Here is an 18374-nt window from a genome sequence, read left to right as displayed (position 1 = left end):
TTCTCTTTGATCACTTGAGATTCAAGGTTCTTTCAGTTTGTTTACTGAGAGTGATAGTAGGAAGAGCACAAGTTGTTTATACAGGTCCTTTCTGGGAGTTCTATCACTAGCTATTAGAGGGAAGACAACATTTTGACTTGAAAGATAATAAATGAACCTGTTTGAATTTATTAAAATAACCTTGAACCCTATAGTGGCAGTGTCTGCAAAATTGAAAGAATGGCTCAGCAGGAAAAAGAAACTGTAATATTACAAATGATTATGTTTGAAATTCAAAATCTATTAGTTATGACAGGGAGAATTGAAAAGAGATTGGAGAATGTGGAATACTAAACAGAAAAATCTAATGGAGAAACTGAGGATGTTTACCAAATGAAGAAAGTGGAGGACAGAATTCAAAAGATGGAAGGAAAAAATGAGCAAAGAGATAAGAAAACTGTGGATACTGACAAAAAAAGTGAGTGTGATTGGTAATGGCAAGAGCGAATATGGAAAGGGGAGATAGATGGATTCAAACTCTACCCCAGACTTCAAAGCACAGAAGAAGAAAAGAGAGAAAAATTGACGGAGATAAGGAGAGAAATCTTGACAGAAACACTAGCAATAACAAAAGATAAGCTGATGGAAAGAACAGATGTTGGGTTTCAAGCTTTTATGAGATACAATAGGAACAACAGGTTGCCAAGAGAAGTTTATACAAGATTTATTAAGAAAGTAACTAGAACATTAATGCTACAAATGGCAAGAGGTATAAGACCATACTATTACTGGAAAGATACAGGTTGATGCAATGAAAATGTATAATAAAAACTAAGCTAAATTTAGTTTACTAGTAGTATGTATAAAATGAAGTGACAATAGCTATAGTTAAATAATGATAATGATAACAATACATATAGATATATTAGTTTGATAATATGAAATTTTATATAAACAACACATGGAGATTATGAGAGGAGGTTTAAAAGCTTTATCTAGAATATGTTATAAAGATGTATTGTGATTGGATGATCCTAGGATGATTTAATAGAATGTTATCATATAATTCTATTCTAGATTTTGAATATTATATATAAAAGGATGTAAAAACAATTATAGTCAAATTAAGGTTGAGATATAATAATCGTGATATACATGAATATAGGTGAATTTAAAATATGTGGTTTGTTATGAAAAGCAGGTGATGACTACGGAAGAGATGCATGGAAATACTGTAACCAACTGACACACTTTCTACAATTTGTAATAGAAGATGGTTTTTAATGTTTGTTTTTCCTTGTTCAAAAACAAATAAAAATTTTTTTTTAAAAAAAGTAACAGTTGTAAATCAGGTCACCCACACTACCAATTATTTTATGACTTTTATGACAAATGCAAATTGGCATAATAGGTACAGTGAAATTTCTGCTTCCCCGATACAAGTTTGTTTTTCATTTGTTCAGACTTATTATGTCCAAAATCTGTCTGTGGATTTTCTATAAGTTTGAGCTTTTTCTTTGTGCAGAAAACAATATTAGATTAGATTGATTGGTTAATTAGATGCCATCACATTGAGTTGAAATCATGATCATAAGCAGACAATGCCCATATATAACAATTTATAGCTCACCCAAGAACATTACTGTGAACATCACTAATAGAAATGCTACTTGCTCTAATTATTCTTATCTTTGATAAAGAATGTGATACAAATATACAGGTAGTCCTCCACATACAACTGTAATGGAGCCTGCAAAAGCACACACCTATTTTTGCAGTACAGTGGTACTTCAGTATTCATCGTTAATTGGTTCCTGGAGGTATGATAAGTACCAAAAATGATGAGTATCAAACAAACGTTTCCCATAAGGAATAATGTAGTGAATAACAAAGGCAGCTGACACTGACAAGTTCTAGCTTGTGGGTTGAATATCAAACAAACAATGAGTACTGGGACAAAATGTTCATATCCAAATGCATTGAGTTCCAAATTTGATGAGTTTCAAACCTGTTGAGTACCAAGGAGACATGATAACAGTGTTCCAATATTTGAGGGGCTGTCACAAAGAGGAGTGGGTCAACCTGTTTTCTAAAACACATGAAGACCAGACAAGGAATAATGGATGGAAACTGATCATGGAGAGATTCAACCTAGAAATAAGGAGGAATTTTATGACAGTAGGAACAATCAACCAATGGAACATCTTGCCTTCAGAAACTGTGGAGGCTTCATTACTGGAGGCTTTCAAGAAGAGACAGTTCTGCCACCTGTCAGAAATGGTGTAGGGTCTCCTGCTTGGGCGGGGATTAGATGACCTACCAGATCCCTTCCAACTCTGTTAATCTGTTAAAAAAGGGTACCACTGTACTTGCTAAGTAATCCCATTGTTTGCTATGGAGCAATTTTGCTGAAAAGTAACTTCCATTTTTTTGCAAAAAAACATCATAAAACATGATCATATGGAAAGCTGCAAATTGCTGGAGATATGGCCATGTTGTAGAATGCCTGGAGTGTGTGATCACCTGACCTGTGGTCAGGGACCATCAGAATTTTGGAACTGGGTCATACCTTAGGTTATGACCAGTCATAAGTTTACCTGCAAAATTGATCATTAACTTGTCAATGAGTTTATCTGCAGGAAAGCCTTTGACCAGTCAAATGATCTTACTCAAATTTATTATTATTTTCCTCCGTAGGATTAAAGTTCTTTATTTTATCCTGTATACACGCCATCCTTATTCATGAACCCCAAGAAACAAAGTTACTTTCATGTCTTTGTGACCAGGGATACGTTTTCTATACATCTTGGCTGATTTTAATATTTAACACGAACCCAGATTGAGGAGCCAATATTCATTAAAAATGAATCCAGACTGAGAATGCAGGGTTCATTTTAATTTCATAGGGAGCTCTTTTAAGCCTTGTTTATTTCAGCCAACAAAGCCATACATCAAACTGTTAGTGTTTCTGCCTATTTGATTTCAGCTGTCATTTTTCTTCCCAATCTGATCTTCTGTACTTCGTAAATTGAATAGCTATGTGATGATATGTAGTTCTCTTCCCTTTTCCTGTTCTAAATCATTCTGTTCTGCCAAATTCACTTCTTATATTAGCTTCTCGTTCACTGTAAAGGTTCCTCTGACACACCTATTAGAGTTAAGATATTCTGCCTTTTGGCGCTATCTGTCCAAGCGGCAAGCATTGCTTGTCATCACGACATTAGAGTAATCTTGCAACATCATCTTAAGTTGTTTATGTGTTTATTAATAGAATTCATATAGCTGCCCATCTCACTAAAAGTGACTCTGGGCTGAGTCAACGATCAGATAAAACGGCAAATGTAAAAACAGCAGAGAGAAATATACAGAACCGCAGGAATAAATATTATAAACAAACAAAACATACAAACCATAGGCGAAGAGAGGATAAAAATGGACCATTCAACAATGGAGCCACCTAAGCTGTTACAGATAGTCCTTGACTTACGACCACAATTGAGCCCAACATTTCTATTGCTAACCTAGACAGTGGTTAAGTGAGTTTTCCCCCATTTTATGACCTTCCTTTCTTGCCACAGTTGAGTAAATCACTGCAGTTCTTAAGCTAGTAACTGAATCTGGTTTCCTCATTGATTTTGCTTGTTAGAAGGTCGCAAATGGTGATCACATCAGCAAGCATCATAAATATGAATTGGTTGCCAGTTGGGAAGGTGCTATATGGTGATCATATGACAGTGGTGGGTTCTGGATCCCGTTCCAACCGGAACGGTTGGAACGGGCCTGGCGTCATCTACATGGACGCGGGCGGTGCCTGCATGTGTTGTAGCTGCAAATGACGCTTCCACAAGCCTCCACAACACTCCAGCTGCTCGGCGGAGCGTAGCGCAGGCGCTGTACGCACCATGTGAGTGTGCAGAAGTGCTGAAAGCTTTAAAACACGGTAAGGAGCTCGGGTGGGTGGGTGGGCCCTCCGGAGCACCATACCAGAACTGTATCCAGTGCTCCGGGCAGGCTCCAGTATGCCCGCACTGGGGCGTAACCCGCCTGCAACCCACCATTGTCATAGGACCTGGGGATGCTGCAACTATTGTATATGCATGCTGGTTGCCAAGCACCTGAATTTTGATCATGTGACTGTGGGAAAGACACAACCATTGTAAGTGTAAGGACCAGTCATCAGTCACTTTTTTCAGTGCTGTTGTAACTTTGGATGGTCACTGTGATGATCCAGGGCATGGCAGAGTGATAACATAGGCAGCTGGCAGTTCAAACTGGCCGTTTATTATTCCAACATTCCCCAAATGCTCCTTTGTTTTTGGCAAGTCCCAGAGCAAAGTAATCACACACACACACACACACACACACACACACACACACACACACACAAACAAAAAAAAAAAAAAAAAAAAAAAAAGCAAGCAGCCTCTGGCTGCAAATACTCCAGCCCAATGCTGTGAACATCATGGCTGAATAGCAAGAAATCCAGAAAAAATGCAAGGAGTCCAGGAAAGTTCAAATGTCGGCATTCAACATTCCAGGAATTCAGCGTTTCAACAAATACCAACAAATGCCCCTCCCCACAGTGTCTCCTTAAGGCTCAATTCCCAGGTGTGCCTTGTGAAGTGGGGCAGGGCACTCTCCTCCTTAGTATTTGGGTCAGTCTGCACTGTTCTTGCCTTGACTCCGCTCTCTGTGCTCAAGGGTTAGGAGGGGGTGCTCCTTGCTCATCGCCTGAGCTCTGTCTCTCATGTTCACTGCTTAGCCTCTCCTGGTCATCCTGTCCCCTTCCTCCCTGCCTATTGCTGTCCCAATCCTGAAAGGCCCTGGTCTGACTCATCTTGCTCCTCCCCATTTTCCTCCCATGCCAATGAAGCTGCCCTCTTGATCTCAGTCTGCTTCAGTTCCGGCTTGTCTTCCTCTGCTGATTCAGGCTCTACCAGAGGCATGACAAGTCACTGAATGAATGGTTATAAGTTGAAGATTACCTGTACATATTATCCCTAAAGCCAGTAATAAGACAGCACTAGGACACATCTGGCAATTCCTTACAAAAAATGAATCTGCTCATCTGGTTTGATTGTTTAGAAAGAATGTGTTGCAGGTCCTACTCTGAGAAGTTAATGTGGTATGGCAGGGGATTACTATAGGTCTCTTTTGTTTTAGCTCCTATTTTAGGCTCCTATCCTTAAATATGAATGGTATTTACTATATGGATATTTCAAAAGGCAACCAAAGCAATGTTGTTCCAGTAGTTAATTTAACTGAATTATTAACCTTATTGATGTTATAATTTTTATTCATGTTTTTTTCATGGGTATAAGCCTTGTCTCTGTTGGGATTTTGCTGTATCCTGGCCAGAGTTAGGCGAGAGACCATAAATATTCTAAATCTAATAAATAAATATTTAACTCAGAGGCCATGTTGTATTCAATAAAGCAAGATAAACTTCTGCATATTCTCTTGTGCTGTTCATGATCCATTTTATGTTATCTAGTTCATCTCAAGTCTCATAAGCCACACTAAATCTGGCAAGTTCATTTAATATTTCTTTCTCTAGGTATGGCTTTACTCTTCGTAGAGCCTTCAGCAAAACTTCTCATCCCTTGCATGAGAAATCAGTTTAATGGTGTGATACTATGTGCCCCTTCTTTTCTTTTCTGTTGTGTGTATGTGTGCATGTGTGTGTGGGGGGGGGTCCAGTTTCTAGTTTATGCAGTTTCAATTGCTGCTTGTATCCTACATTTTAGTAGTATCAGTATTTGAATATATTATCTCTTTGCAATACTCTGCAACAGTGCTGATAATGTTCTTAACCAAAGCACTTCTTTTTTTTTCTATACTGACTGTACAAATGAAACAAACAAAACATTAAAAATCTATGATATGTAGGTAGTTACTTACCAAACACATTTAAATTATATTAAATAAACCAAAATATCTTTACAATCCCCAAGGCATGTCACAACTTTTGAGCACCCTTAATGTTTGGAAATTGAAAGTTGAAAAATTTGACATGCCCTACAATCAGTGGTGGGTTTCAAAAATTTTTAGAATCTGTTCTGTAGGTGTAGCCTGCTTTGTGGGAGTGGCTTGCTGATCATGTGACTGGGTGGGAGTGGCTTGACAGCCATGTGACCAAGTAGGAGTGGCTTGGGAGTCATGTAACTGGGCGGGCATGGCCAACTTGTAAAATGTGGTGAAACTCACTTAACAATGCTCTTGCATAGCAACCAAATGTTGGCTCAGGAACTCTGGCATTGAAGTGTGCAAGTCTTAAAGCTGTCAAGTTACAAGACCCTTGCATCCCTAACCCTTTAGAAAAAAAACCCTAGGGATGTTCAAACTTGATATCTTTAAGACTTGTGGACTTCAACTCCCAGAATTCCTCCTCCAGTCACGTTGGCTCAGGAACTCTGGCACTGAATTGTGCAAGTCTTAAAACTATCAAGTTACAAGACCCTTTTACCCTTATCCCTTTAGAAAAAAACCCCCAGGGGTGTTCAAACCTGACAGCTTTAAGACTTTAAGGTTTAGATAAGACTCTTAGAGGCAGGTGGGGCAATTGGTGAGCCAGCCAATCAGTGAGCGGCGGGCGGGGCAAGCGTGGTGCGGACGGGTGGGGGGAGGGAGCTAAACAGCATGGTAGATTTGTGGAACCTCTTCTATAGAAGAGGTTAGAACTGGCAGGAACCCACCCCTGCCTACAATACTCTTTGTAAATTTTCATGGGTACATTAACTTTAATGTTATAAGTTTAATCTGTGTATTTGACTCCTATAGCACATGGTCTGTTCCAACATCCATGCCTAGACTGATCCTGGTTGCATTTCTCCCAATTCTATTTCCTATAGTGTCATCAAATTAATTATGTTATTAGCCACTGGGCAATGTCCATATGTAGAGTATATTGCTTGAGGCAGTTACTGACTGTAAAAAGAAAATCTTCCTCCCTAAACTCTATTTATTCATCTTCTGCATTATTGCATTTACCTACTACAAATCTTCCTGCAATTACAGCTTCTTTCATTTCTGCATGCTGTTGCATACTTATCACCCATACATCCTTTCTTGAAATTTGCCATAAAATTCCTCAGTGCCTTCTAACATTGAGTCTATAAAAGGAACATCAATTTATATTATTTGAAGTTTACTGGGTAGCTACTAAGTTTAATCGATCTACATTATAATGTACAGGTTGTCCTCAATTTTCAACAGTTCATTTAGTGACTGAAGTTACAACGGCATTGAAAAAAGTGACTTAAGACCATTTTTCACACTTATGACTGTTTCAGCATCACCATGATCGTGTGATCAAAATTCAGACGCTTGTCAACTGACTCATATTTATGACGGTTGCAGTGTCTTGGGGTCATGTGATCACTTTTTGTGACCTTCTGACAAGCAAAGTCAATGGGAAACCAGATTCACTTAACAACTAATGTTACTAACTTAACACCTGCAGTGATTCACTAAACAACTGTGGCAAGGAAGGTCATAACATGGGGCAAACTCACTTAAGAAATGTGTCACTTAGCAACATAAATTTTGGGCTCAATTGTGGTCATAAGTTGAGTAACATATATTCTGTAAGCCGCCTTGAGTTGCCCTGGGCGAATAGGCAGCAATATAAACTCAACCAATCAATTAATCAATAATAAATAAACATTGCTGTTAAGTGAACCTGTGTTGGGTTTTAGTCAACCATATAATTATATGCAATCCTTGATTTGTGACCATTCATTTAATAAAAGTTCAAATTTATAACAGTCTTGAAAAAAGTGACTGCTTGCATTTATGATGTCTTGGGATCACATGATGGATATTTGCCACCTTCTCAGTTGACTTACAATAAGCAAAGTCAACTGAGGAGGCTGGATTTCCTTAACAATCCTGTGATGTGCAGTGACTGGACTGATTCACTTAACAATTGCAGTAAAAATGATTGTACCCGGTTGAGTGATGGGCTGCTTAATGACAGCATCACTTAGCAACCAAAATTCTGGTTCCAAGGGTGGTCTTAAGGTGAGGACTACTGATCTTTAGTATCATTGTGACTTCATATTTTTAGAACTTTAAAGTCACTGAGAGTGAGTATAAATCTTCTAAATAAATAAAAATGCCTCATGTTTAAATGGCCAATTCCCTTTCCTCCAAAACATCCAATAGCAATAGCAGTTAGACTTATATACCGCTTCATAGGGCTTTCAGCCCTCTCTAAGCAGTTTACAGAGTCAGCAACTTGCCCCCACAGTCTGGGTCCTCATTTCACCAACCTCAGAAGGATGGAAGGCTGAGTCAATCTTGAGCCGGTGAGATTAGAACCGCTGAACTGCAGATAACAGTCAGCTGAAGTGGCCTGCAGTACTGCACCCTAACCACTGCGCCACCTCGGCTCTTATCTTATCCAATTGAGTATGTTCACCCCATTTTAATGAATTCAAATTTTTCTTGAGTCACATTTCTCACATTATAACTTTCCATGAATACAGAATAGATTACAGAATAGCACAATTGGAAGGGACTTTGTAGGTCATCTAGTCCAACCGCCCACCCTACTCCAGTGATGACAAACTTTTTTCACCTCGAGTGCCAAAAGCACAAGTGCTCATATGCCTACCCCATAATTTAATGCCGCCCCTGGGCCGGACCACCTGTGCATGTGCGTGTGATCTTGCCCTGCTGCCCCATACATGTGTGTATGGCTTTCTTAGAGCATGGGAAGGATAGAAACAACCCCCCTGCCCCCCCCAAAGGCCCTACGAAGGCTGGAAACGGTCCATTTTCCAACTTCCAGAGGACCCGGTAGGTCCATTTTTCACCCTCTGCAGGCTTCAGAGGCTTTCTTTGGGGAAGCGAAAAACAGCAAAAAATCAAGGCCTAAAATCAGCTGGCTGACGCATGCTGACAGGGCAATGCCTCACGGCCCCTCAGAAATGGCTCCACATGCCACCAACCTGCCAAAAACAAAAGGGGAAGGGAAACCAAACCCAGGCAGCTACTTAAGTGGACAGTGGAACGCCAGGCTACATTTGAAAAGCTTAAGCTTAAGGTTTACAGTGAAGTCGATAGTGAAACTCCCAGACCCCAATGCCCCCTTCATCATTCAAGCCAGTGATGTTGCAATGGGCATGGTGCTTTACAGGAAAATGAGGAAAAGGTCTTGCAGGAACTCTTGTTTATATACTGATTCCACAAAGTGACCAGACTTTCAGGTTTGGGGCATTTTATCACTCCTGGCCTATTCATGAAAGCTGTCTCTTTCCCCTAGATGAATGCTTTCCATCCAAGGATTGTTATCATCAGACTTCCAAACTCATTCAAATGTTTCAGCCATAGCTATACAGTTTTATTGACATCAATGTAGAAGTGGTTTGTCATTGCTTTTTCCTTTAAAGGATGATAGAAAAGGATATCATCTGCCTTCCAATAAACAACTGAGCAGCATTCATAATCAAGCCTGTGAGATAAACCCTCCCCTCCCATACATGTATCCCTGTATGAAGACACATACAGCAAGCTGAATTGAGTGGGGACAGTAGAAAGAATCAACCAAGAACCTGTGGATCACTGAACAATATCAATTATATTCAATGGCTGTATTTCATTACTAACAAACGGGACCAGTAGGAAGGGATAAATAATAATTAGGTCATAACAATGGTAATTGGGATGTGACGGTTCAGTGGCTAAGATGCTGAGCTTGTTGATCAGACAACAAGCAGTTCGAATCTCTAGTGCCGTGTAACTGAGTGAGCTGAGCTCCTGTTACTTGTCCCAGCTTCTGCCAACCTAGCAGTTCTAAAGCATGTAAAAATGCAAGTAGAAAAATAGGAACCAACTTTGGTGGGAAGGTAAATAGTGCAGTGCAGTACTGCAGGCTACTTCTGCTAATCACTGGCTGCCAGCAGTTTGCCAGGTCGAATCTCAGCAGGCTCAAAGGTTGATTCAGCCTTCCATCCTTCCGAGGTGAATAAAATGAGGACCCAGATTGTTGGGGAACATATGCTGACTCTGTAAACTGCTTAGAGAGGGCTGTAAAGCACTGTGAGGTGGTATATAAGTCTAAGTGCTGTGGCTATTGCTATTTTGATTGCTTTAGGTAAGCCAGGTTTTGGGTAGGTAGAGACCAGAGGTGGTATTCAGCAGGTTCTGACCAGTTCTGGAGAACCGGGATTTTTTGAGTAGTTCGGAGAACTGGTAAATACCACTTCTGACTGGCCCCACCCCATCTATTCTCTGCCTCTCGAGTCCCAGCTCATCAGGAGGAAATGGGGATTTTGCAGTAACCTTCCCCTGGAGTGGGGAGGGAATGGAGATTTTACAGTATCCTTCTCCTGCCATACCCACCATGCCATGCCCACAGAATTGGTGGTAAAAAAAATTGAATGCCACCACTGGTAGAGACATACCTATGTACCTGTCATTCGACGTTATTCTACATTACTCTTAGCTTCACACTTCTTCTTTCAAACTTATTGCAAGGCGCTTCCACCACATATATCTATGGTGTGCTTGTGTATGTACATGCCCATAAAGTCATGTGTGTAATTATTCATGCCCACTTTTGTGTACCGCATGATCATATCTCACTTGAACACAGCCTTCTCAAAACTAAATGCTTTGACTTCATTCCTCCAGCCAACATTGCTTTCTCATCTATCTGAAGGACAAATTTAAACAAAATGTTTTAAAAAGAATTATCTAAGTGCCAGACTGCTGCTTTTGCACTGCATCAGACTCGCATTTGACACCTTATTAATTAACACAAATGTAATAATAATAATAACATGATTACAAAAAAGTTGCAGGGAAAATTCTGAATAAATTATAAGCTCTGCTTAGAAGATTATTTATATAAGTCTTCTTCTTTACTATTAAAAGACAAGACCAGTATTGGACTGTAATGTGAAATATTGGAAGAAAACTCATTAGTAAGTCATATCACGTGCTGCTTTAAAGCTGTAGCCAGCAATTGCACTTTTATTCCTTCACTCAATTTAGATTTGTACTATTGAGTAGATAGGAGACCTTTATCATAAAATTTCAGCTTTACCCAAAATTTGTATTGCAATTTAAAAAATGGCTTCTCCTTAGGGATGCAGTGCCCTATTCCTTTATATTAAGGTCCAAGTGATTCCTACCAGCTTAGAAAAGAGTAAAGAAAAAATGTATCTGCTTCTATGTCTATAATTTGATTCCAATTGTTCCCTTAGCCATGAATTGTCAGTCCAATTTTTTAAAAAACTGCATTTTGCTCTGGTGAATCAACCTCTTTTGAGAGAGTTTCTGGGATTCACCTAGGGCAGATTCTTAGAATTAGGAGTTAGGATTAGGGTATCCATGCTTTAGGTCCAAATAGCAAGTATACTGGTAACAGAATAAAAGAGTTGGAAGATACCTTGGAGGTCTTCTAGTCCAACCTACTGCTCAAGCAGGAGATCCTATACCAATTTTAACAAGTGGCTGTCCAGTCTCTTCTTAAAAGCTTCTAGTGATGGAGCGTCCACAAGTTCTGGACACAAGTTGTTCCACTGCTTAATTATTCTCACTGTTAGGAAATTTCTCCTTAGTTCCAGGTTGTTTCTCTCTTTGAACTAAGGAGACATCTAAAGTCATGCTACAGGTCTCTATCTCCAGTTACATATCTCCCAGTACATGCTTGCTGATATTCAAGTTTCTCAGTGATGTTATAACAATGATTTAGAGGCTCTTTTCCATGGTTATCTCATGTAGTCCTGGTACCACTTTATAATTTGTTTAAACCAAAATTCTTCTGGGTATGTTGAAGTACAGCTCGACCATGCTAACAGTGTGTTACATGAACCTAATACATCTACGTAGGGTTCCAAGTTGGAGAAATCTGATATATACTTTCTTTTAAATAATAAGGCATGATGAACAGTCTAAGATACTGTGCAAATGATCACTTCAGCTTCTGTTCTTTGATTTATTTCAGAACCCAAAAGAGATAAGCCACAAATAAGTCTCCTGTTTTGATTTAGTGGGTTTGCTTTGAATGTTCTAAAGAGCATGGTATTTCTGCCCTATTTTATATTCTGTAAAAATCGCACCTTCGGAGAAACACGGAGGGAAAAAAATGGATTACCAGGATTTTGAATGCCAAATGTGCTCTCATTTTAAGGGTGTGGTGTAAAATCAGCTGAATTGATAAAATATAAATTGATGTGTGGTGCTATCAACATAATATTTTATTCTGATAGGAGACGTTTCCAGAGGATTAATATTTTACAACACATAATCAGCATCTTATTGCACTTTCATCATTTATTTAATACACTAAATCAATTGCTTTACAGTATTGCTTTATGAGAATTATGCAAAATACAGAACCTCTGTTGGATGTCAGTGGAAATATGTTACTCATCTCATTTCTTTCATATTAAAATTGATTTTTATTCTCTAGAATAATTAGGAGAAATTTGAACAGCTTCATTTATTTATTTGAAATTCTGAAAGCTAACATTTGTTTTATATTGGCCTTTTACTTATTTTCTCATATATAAAAACTATTGAGGTATTCCAAGTAATATTCATCATATAATGTTATGTTTCTTCCAGCAGTTGTTACAAATGACTCAACATCCCATTTTAAAGAAAATGTCAATAATACATACACATAGAGTACACATGCCTCCCCCCATTGCACATACAGAAAGAAAGTTCATCACACTCACTAGTTCATCTAAATTATAAAGTATATAGTTAGGTAGTGTTTTCTTTTTTTCTAAAACATTCCCCACCTAATGCATAACACTCTTTTGGGAGTTTGACAGCCCTGGTTTATAGTTTAAATCAGTTTTTCCCAATTCCAATAACTTCAAGATGTATAGACTTCAACTCCCAGAATTCCCCAGTCCACTGAAGTCCACAGACCTTAAAGTTCTTGAGGTGGAGAAACGTTAATTTAGAGGAACTATAGTGAGTAAAGTTTTATAACTGTTCCTCAAAGTTGTGAAGTGAAGTAACTTCTCATTGATAGGCATCCAAATGCTTTTCACTTCCCATTTCTCCAGTTCTTCTTTTGATGCTGCCAAAACATTCTTTCCTTGTCTACTCCCTTCCTCTCCCCCTCCATCATTAGTACAGAGGTTTAAACAAGGGATCAAAAAAGTCAATGTGTCAGCTATGACTGTGTGATTCATGATGATGATGATTTTATCCACTCAGTTGAGCTGACTCTTGGCGACTATGGGCCAAATCTCTACACGTCTTCTGATCTTGCACTATTTTTTTGAGTCTGGCTGATGTCAGATTTGATGGTGTCCAGCCAACCTGCTCTTTGACAGTCTGATTTCCTTTTATCACTAACTCTTCCAAACACAATTGTTTTCTCTAGTGAATTCCCCTGTAATAGAGAGAGGGGGGGAGGGAGGGAGGGAGGGAGAGAGAGAGAGAGAGAGAGAGAGAGAGGGAGAGGGAGAGGGAGAGGGAGAGGGAGATAGGGCTTTGGTAACATGGTCATGGTAGCCAATTTAACGTCTTAACACTTCTCCAATCCAAAGCCACCAAGTTGCAGAAAAACAATCATAGTGAAGATGACCATCATCACCATGAGGAGAGGACCTCAGCTATGGATGCTTCACAATATGAATGGCAAAATATATGACTGCAGGCAGAGATGGGCTTCGCATAATTTAACAACCGGTTCACCTAGTGCAGAACTGAAAATATGAGCATGCACATTCAAACACATGGCGATTTCCTGTGTCCGGCTTCCAGCATACCTGGTCAGAACCTACGGTGAGTAGAATGGGCAAGGCATGGAAATCAGCTGGGCTGCATGGGTGGGGCGAGTGAGCCAGACAGTGAAATATATAGGACAGGAGAGCGCCAGAATGGGTGGCTGGGCCCGGCCGGTGGTCAGAACTACCAGTTCGCCTGAACTGGTTCGAACCAGCAGAAGCCCATCTCTAACTGTGGGCAATTTCAAGGCTTCAGTATCAAAAGTTGAAGATGAAACACCAGGGAGATCCAGTGATTAGAGACACGTGTTTCTGACAACTTTCCTATCATTGTTTGAATTTGGGAGGGAGTTTTTTACAACTCCTTCTAACCACAGGTTGTGTGATACTAAGAGACTCCTGATTCACTAGATCCATCTCTCCAATAGAAAAGGAAGCTGGTGAAGATGACATAAACCTGCTTTCTCACTGGCATTCTCTTTTCAGCATTTCACCAACTCTCGGAGGCAGCTGCCCCAGGAAGCATGGTCTATTTTTCTACAGCTTGCGCTCTGTGACAGAATTATAATGTGTCTGAGAATTTGCAAAACAACCTTCTCATTTGCTGATTGAGAATCTGCACCAGTAATCTTCTATTTTGTCAGCTTCTCCATAAATAAACATTATCATTTCTCATGTCTAAAGCTAGTCCACCCACATGTTAAAACTTTTCTCTGCATACTTTCTTGAAAGTGACTTTAGCTCCCAATTGAGAAAGGGAACATAATACTGTGAATGGAATAGCGTACCCCCAATCTTTAAAATAAACTGTTTTGGTCACCAAGGAGGAAGTTTATAAAGAGGACATAAGGACGAGGTGGGAGCAGCATGGAAATAGTTAAGGAATAATCCAAAACTTCATGTGAACTTTTGCATGTGAACTTTTCAATATTTACTTAAAGAACTTTAGCAGGTAGTCCTCAACATGCAACTAGTTGGTTAGCAAGCATTCAAAATTGTGACCAGCTGAAAAAGAGACTTATGACTTGGCTTTGAAGTTACAATGGTCAGGCCCACTCAGTGGCAACATGGTCACTCTTATGGCTGTTTGCCACAAGAGTCCCATGATCACACGACCACATTTTACAATGGTTTTGTTGAAAACTGGCACTTCCAGCAAAATTGTGTCCATAGCAAATTGGTTGGCTTAACAACTGCAGACTTGCTTAATGATCGTGGTGATTTGCTTAACAACTTCCGTTGTCCATGGGGTCGCGATGGGTTGGACATGACTTCGCAACTAACAACAACAAGCAGTGCCCATGACTTCCATAATGTGATTTTTCCTGAGGAAGCACAATAGGAGGAATCCTCTCACAAAATCTAACTTGTAGGACATCAGAGAGACTGGAACCCGCTGGAGACATGATTGCTCAACGGAAGTCAGGATATTTACATTCAGGCTTCCTTGGCTATTCTATAACAATGCAAGGACTCCATACTCCATCTGTGAGAAGTTCATTGAAATTCTCTTCTGCTTTGGGAAAATAAAATCAAAAGCAAATTCTCCTTCAATCAAAAAGGAAGGAGAATTGGCAGGGGAGAAAAATGCAGAAGGTTTTTTTTTTCCTTCTTCTTCTGCAGAGAGCTAAAAGCAACTTTCCAGTTCCCCCAAGTTCTCTTGCCAAACAACTGAGCAGCTGGAATTCATGGCTGCTCAATTTTTTTCCACACTGTGCTTTTGGTTTTCTGTTTTTTTCAATGTGAGCCATCAGAAGCAGCAAAAATAAAAGAATATTTCGGGATGGTGTTTCATGTTACAGAGAAGCCCATCTACATTTGCTTTAAGGTTGTGCAGCTCTTGTGTTGACATTTTTAGTTGTTGCTGTTGTTGTTGTTATTCAGCGTTGAATATTTTAGCAGAACCAGCACTAGGCACAAGCATGGGGGTTTAATAAACATTCCTGCTTAGCTCTAGGCATCCTAGTGACCCTATTCTCAAAGCCAGTTGCCTGTATTCCTGGCCAGGTGTATCTGAAAGAATCTTTTTAGAGACAAAAAAAATATACAGTGAACAGGAAGCCTGCATCTCTGTCCTATCTCTGGGACAAGCACAGTTTGATGTTAGCAACTTGCATTTTGAATATCAAAATATGTATGTCCCTGATGGCCTTGGAGGACATGAGCAGAAATCTTAACTCTAATGACTTGTAAATGCTAACATACTGAAGGTAAGAATCCAGACCTCTTTCAAAATTCTGTTTTTCTACAACTGATGTTTTTTTCCTGTTACTGGGCAACTTTAACACTGAGAGGCAGAGACAACCAATTTAGGGATCATATAATTATGGTACATTTTGAAAGCAGGCACGGGGCTAATCTCAGCTCTAATGAAAAGAATCAGACTATTGTTTGTAATATGTTTTAATTCCATACCAAACAAGATATAGATCGATGTCCAAATCTTTCCTAAACTTTGCAAAAGTTGAGCAGGAATCAAATGCTAGTTGTCATGTCCAAACATCAAGTAAGGGGTCCTTGGTGCTCTCTGAACTTGCTTATTTTCTTGCAGATATTTCATTACCCAAACTAGGTAACATCATCAGTTTTGAGCTCTAATGATGTTACCTAGTTTAGGTAATGAAACGTCTGAAAGAAAACAAGCAAGAGCACCAAGGACCCCTCATGTCAACCCTGAGCTACAAATATTCTCCTTTATTGGAAGCATCACATAGTTTTTTACATAGCATTTTGTTCCAAATTACTTTGAGGTATTACAGGATTTGTCTTAAATTCAATCCAAAATTCAGGTAAGTTTACCATTTTGAATTTTTTTTTTTAAGGAAGGAAGGGAGGGAAGGAAGGAGAAAAAATGAAAGACAAGAGAAAGGAAGGAAGGAAAGAAAGAATGAAGGAAGGATTGTCCAAGAGGTAACTCTATCTCTTTTCTGTCATCTACTGGTCATCCAGATTTTTGCAGCCCATACACAGTAGCTTTTCTTGATACATTTTTTTTCTTTGTCCATCCAAAGATAATGCATAAGAAATTAAAATCAGAGAAATTCAGAACAATAGAAGTTGATCAGGGGATGCAGTGCAAAATTAAATCCTTTGTACTCATATCTGATTGTATTATTTTCTTGGCAATGTTTTTTCTTCATATGCCACATTTTATTTTATTTTCCTGAATAGCTTTGTTACTGTTTGTTTAGGCTCAGGTAGGATATACCCATAATTAGGTTTTGCAAGCAAGTAATTAAAAATGTTCATCTGTTATGTTTATTATTTTTCTGTAGAGGTAACTGATCATGCACTTTCATAATCTCACAATTATTGTCAACCATACTCCTATTATTATTTTTTTTGCCTCAAATTGCACATGTTATTTATAAAGCACCACCAGGACAAAACGTGTCACAGAAAGAAATGTGATGGTCTTGGATATTTCCTCTTTTTGGATCATAGCAGGTAGATCACTTGTGTTATTAAAACTTTTACAGTCTGGAACACTTTCCTATTGTTGGGACTGTGTCTTCCAGATCAGAGGTGGTATTCAGTAGGTTCTGACCAGTTCTGGAGAACTGGTAGTGGAAATTTTGAGTAGTTCAGAGAACCGGTAAATGCCACCTCTGACTGGCTGCATCTCCATCTATTATTTGCCTCCCGAGTCCCAGCTGATTGGGAGGAAATGGGAATTTTGTAGTAACCTTCCCCTGGAGTGGGATGGGAATTGAGATTTTATAGTATCCTTCCCCTCCCACGCTGACCAAGCCACATCACGCCCACAAAACCGGTAGTGAAAATTTTTGAATCTCATTACAGTTCCAGACACCTAAGTAGCTATTCTGGATGAGAAATTCTCAAAATCATTCTTCCAACAAACCTAGAAGCAATCAATTTGTAGAATGAAATTTGACAAGGAGAAGACCCTAAAATCAATTCTTTATCTCCTTGTTGAAAAAGAGCACAAAGAGGAGGCTTCAGAATGGCTTTTGTTTGAGACCATGGGATGAGACTGTCTCACATTCCTGTCATAAGTTTCTTCCTCAAATGAAAAGGAGGTTAAAGATGAGAACATAAAAGATGGAATAACAGAGTTGGAAGGGGCTTATCTAGACCAACTTGCTGCACAAACAAGAGAGTCTACACCATTTCAGACAAGTGGCTGTCCAGTCTCTCCTTGAAAGCCTCCAGTGATGAGGCACCCACAGCTTCTGAAGGCAAGGCATTTCACTGGTTGATTATTCTGTTAGGAAGTTTATCCTCAATTCCAGGTTGCTTCTCTCCTTGATTATTTTCCATCTATTGATTCTTGTTTTGCCTTCTGGTACTTTGAAAAATAGTTTGACCCCTTCCTCTTTGTGACAGCCCCTCAAATATTGGAACACTGTTATCATGTCACCCCATATCCTACTTTTCTCTAGACTAGCCATACCCAGTCCCTGCAAACATTTTTCATATGTTTTAGTCTTCAGGCTTTTAATCATCTTAGTTGCTCTTCTTTGCGCTTGTTCCAAAAATTCAAATCTTTTTGTGGTGACCAAAACTGGATCCAGTATTCCAGGTCTGGTCTTACTAAGTTTTTATAAAGTGGTATTGATGCTTCATGAGATTTGGATTCTATGCCTCTGCTTACACCACTAAGGATTGTATTAGCTGCTTTGGTTTTTGCTGCACACTGCTGGCTCATATTTAAGTGAGCATCTACTGCTA

This window comes from Thamnophis sirtalis, unplaced genomic scaffold (assembly GCF_051295495.1).
Source record: "Thamnophis sirtalis isolate CommonGarterSnake01/CBP01778 unplaced genomic scaffold, rThaSir2_p1.2 scaffold_7, whole genome shotgun sequence".
NCBI classification, from domain to species: Eukaryota; Metazoa; Chordata; class Lepidosauria; order Squamata; family Natricidae; genus Thamnophis; species Thamnophis sirtalis.
The sequence above is the reverse complement of the archived record's forward strand: the minus strand, read 5'-3'. Positions refer to the sequence as shown.